The 4183-nt window shown below is 42.3% G+C and overlaps 1 pseudogene; it reads left to right on the top strand.

Annotated features, from left to right (window-relative positions):
• Nucleotides 1-1796: 1796 nt before the first annotated feature.
• LOC126503530 (40S ribosomal protein S11-like) lies at nucleotides 1797-2292 on the top strand (annotated as a pseudogene).
• Nucleotides 2293-4183: the final 1891 nt, after the last annotated feature.

The following is a 4183-nucleotide window of genomic DNA, read 5'->3' as shown; positions in this document are numbered from 1 at the left end:
ATGCAGAATTCTATCCATTGTAGAAGCAAAAAGGTTTTTAAATGCTTTGATGGTGATATTGTCTGCCATTATACACTTTTCAAATTTATTTATGTATTTATTAATCAAATGAAGTTTCCTCCATTTTAAGCTTTCACAAAATTGTTGTAGGTGTAGTAATCCATATAGGCCAGTAGATGTCGTAGTTGCAGGCATACAGCAGGGGGATGCAACTGGCAGCAGCTTAAATACTAATACCAACAAATAAATATACCAACAAATAAAGAAAGGTTATATCAATTCTGTAAAAAGAGGTTTGAGTTGGCCAGAATACCAAGAAACCCGGAGCTAGCAGGCAGATGCCCACTGCAAATGCAAATTGGAGAAGCTTGTGCTTCCAAAGTAGCAGGTAGGAAAAGCTATGTGGAGGCAACAGCAGAAATTTCCAAGTTGCCACACCCCGGAAGGCCAGCTAAATGGTTTGCCACTTTGAGACAAATGATTAGCTTAGCTGCAGAGGGGTTTCAAGCCACAAGGGCAGAGAAAGGAGAAGGCTGCAGACCTTCTGAGCTGGTTGCGGTAGTATAGTAGACTCATGCTCCACATGAGCGCCACTCTGCCACAAATAATTAAAATAGTCCCACAATAAACCAGAATCGAGTACCATAAAAGAATTCTTTATTAGGGGAAGACTCACAGATCAGCAGTCCTTTGTGTGGGCGGGGAACTGGAACTGAATTCAGCAGCCTAGGGTCTACACATGTTTTTGCATCTGCATATATAGTACATGTAACCATTCCCAAAGTGGGCCAGTATCTCAAGGGCTATTGAGTTCAGCTGTTGGCTGAAGGAGTTCCCACAGCATAACCTGATTCAGTCACATAATAACAACATTTTTCACTGAAGAGTAAAGAAGTTTCCCATTTCTCTGCTGGTAAGAGATGTGGGGCTCTGCAATTATGAAGGAAGCCTCAGGTCAGAACAGAATTAAAGGCACTGCTAGCCATAGTTGCTCCAGGTAAGGCAGTGGCCAAACTATACCCACCATAGTAGGCCTAGGGAGATGAGTTTTTGAGGGGAGTTAGTAGAATTCAGTTTAACAATATAAGGTCAGCTGGGGTATGACTGCCCCCGGAAGACGTTGTCTGATTACATTGAGGAAAATATAATTTGCAAGACTCCCATTACATCAGACTAGCCTTTATGCGTTACCCAAGTGGGTAATGGAATTGAGACATTTTGGGCACGTGGATTGATTATTGCAGAGGCTTTTGTTAAGTGGTGAAAGGTGTGGTTGGTAACAATTCAGGGGGCAGTCAGAAGAGATTGAGAGAACTCGTCCCTGGTTTCCAATCAGATGCCTGGATGGCTAAGGACAAAGGTTGAGTAGTGTGGATGGTGGGTCATTGGCACCAAGAATACTAATGGTGAGCGGGACTTCAGCTGGAGGAGGGAGTTGAAGAGAGGCACAGAAAAAGCAGTGGGAGGCATTAAAGGAAGGACCAGTGACGTTGAGAAGGGAAAGAGTTTGTTGGATGGCTTCAACCCAAGTCTGGGTTTGGGTGGAAAAGTGTATATCAAATGGGAAACGGCTGAGAATATTTGGAGATAGTCATGTCTTGTAATTGGTAGTGAAGGATTTGTTCAGAACATTTCATAACCTACGACACCTGGAGATCCTAAATGATTAGCGGAGCCGGATGGCAGTGAATGTTAATTGTGGCCACCGGGAACGAGTGTCCAGGGTTTAAAGGCGCTAGCTTGTTTTTCCTTTATAAAATGCCTTATGGCTCTCTTTTCCTCAGGCTTCCGGGAAGATGGCGGACATTCAGACCTAACGTGCATCCCACGATCTTCCAAAACAAGAAGCGTGTTCTGCTTGGAGAAACCGGCAAGGAAAAACTCCCTTGGTACTACAAGAACATCGGTCTAGGCTTCAAGACGCCCAAGGAGGCCATCGAGGGCACCTACATTGACAAGAAATGCCCGTTTACTGGCAACGTCTCCATCCGAGGTCGGTTCCTGTCCGGTGTCGTGACCAAGATGAAGATGCAAAGGACCATTGTCATCCGCCGGGACTATCTTCATTACATCCGAAAGTACAATCGCTTTGAGAAATGCCACAAGAACATGTCCGTGCACCTGTCCCCCTGTTTCAGGGATGTACAGATCGGCAACATAGTTACTGTGGGAGAGTGCAGGCCCCTGAGCAAGACCTTGCGTTTCAACGTGATCAAGGTCACCAAGGCCGCTGGCACCAAGAAGCAGTTCCAGAAGTTCTGACCTGGAACAAATAAAGTTATTTTCTGGCTACAAAAAAATAAAATAAAATAAAATAAATGAAAAAAAAAAAGCCTTATGGACCCTAGTGGATTATCTATCCTCCCATGGGTCTTTGATGCATATTTGTAAGGTGTTAATCATAGTGGCTTGGAGGAATTTTAGTCATGGGGTGTTGGAGTGTTGGAATGGGACATAGTCCTGGTGGATGAAGAGGTCTCCTTAGCATCAGCTCCAAGGAGCAAGACAGGGATTTGAGGGCTTGTGAGGAATAGAGCAAAGACGGTGAAGCACTAGATGGAGAAGTTTGGTGTAGTCAAGATGAAGTTTCAGGGTAAATTTGGTTAGTATTGACTTTAGATTTCTATTGGTGTAGTCTACCTTACCAGAGAATTGTGGCCGATATGAGATATGAAAATGCTGGAGAATCGTAGAACCGGGATTAGGCCCTGTGTTACATGAATGGTGAAATCTAGACTGTTGTCTCACAGGAGGGAAGTAGGCAGTCATTCCAAAGTGAGAGACTATGATAGAGAACAGAAGAATGGTGATAAATAAATGACAGTTTTGGTTTGCAGTTGGATAGGTCTCAAACAAGTCAGAGAATGTATCGACTCAGAATAAAAGATACTGAAACTGTTTTAAAGTGGGCATATGGGTGAAGTCGGTATGACAAACATAGCCAAAACCAGTCTCCAGACCTGATGAGTGAGAAACATAAGGGGTCATATAATGAAAGTAGTGTTAGGTCTCTGACATACATTACCGGTTTGGACTACGTTCTGCCAAAAGGTTTTGTCTGCTGGTGTGAGAGTCAGGTAGGTTTAGAGAAAGGATTGAAAGGTTTTAGTATTAAAGCTAAATATTTTCTATAAGTAGCAATAATGCTCTATGTTAAAAGAGGGTTAGGCATGTTGTTATTGGTTATATAGTAGAGTAGCCTGGAAGGAAGTAGGGTTAATCATAAGAGATGGTGACTTGACAAGCTCCCATGTAATTGTAATTTTGTCTTTATTGACTTTGAAGGCAGAAGTCTGATGTGCTTTGCAATGAATCAAGGCAACTGGAAAGGATAAGACAGAAGGCCATGTTTATATGAAGAGTTGGTAGTTAAATTGCCTTTTGTGTTTAGAAATCCTAGTTCCTTCCAGATGACTGAGTGTGTTAGCAGGATATGGAAAGCATATTTGGAGTCAGTCTATACTATTAATCATGTATTTTTGACAATACAGAAGGCTCTATTGAGAGACACTAGTTCTGCCTGTCCATTGATAGTGTGTGAGGGTAAGGAGATTGCCTTGACAATGGCATCGTCTCAGACCACTGCATATTCTGCAACAGAGTGGGTGTCTGACAGGAAGTAGTAGCCATCTATATAAAATATATAGGAAAAAGTAGCTAGAGGATATTCTTGCATGTGGGAAGGAAGGGAAAGGGGGTCTTTAAATGTTTCTTTTGTTGTTGTTTATTTGTTGGTTTCTTTTTCAGACTCTTGTGGATTTTCAGGGATATAAAGTAAGTACCTCATACTCAGGCATTTTTTATTCGATTTGATTTAATGCCCGTTTTACTGCAAAACAGGTTTTTCTGTTCAAAACAAGAAAGAACTTGCTTCAAAGGAGGGACTCTCTCAATTTGGCACAGATATGGGAAACAGCTGTTTTGTTGCAATTTCCTACTGATTAAAATATTATCTCCAGAAGGAAGGACAGAATCTCATGAGACTCAGGAAAGAGACATACCTCACAAGTCTCAGAAAGATGAAACATATGAGATCCACAATGCCTCTTTTGGATGTTATCTAAGCAAGAGGACTGCTGGAAAGAGATGTCTTTCTGGCCTGACTTCAGAGTTCCCTGTGTGAGTTGCAGGCAGCTTCAGGAATAGAGTATTCCTGAGGATTCATCCAGGCTGGATTGACTCT

The sequence above is a fragment of the Alexandromys fortis genome, unplaced genomic scaffold (genome assembly GCF_014885135.2).
Source record: "Alexandromys fortis isolate MF-2015 unplaced genomic scaffold, M_Fortis_MF-2015_v1.1 scaffold_2_1_26212458, whole genome shotgun sequence".
In the NCBI taxonomy this organism is placed as follows: Eukaryota; Metazoa; Chordata; class Mammalia; order Rodentia; family Cricetidae; genus Alexandromys; species Alexandromys fortis.
This window is presented reverse-complemented; position numbering and strand designations above follow the sequence as displayed.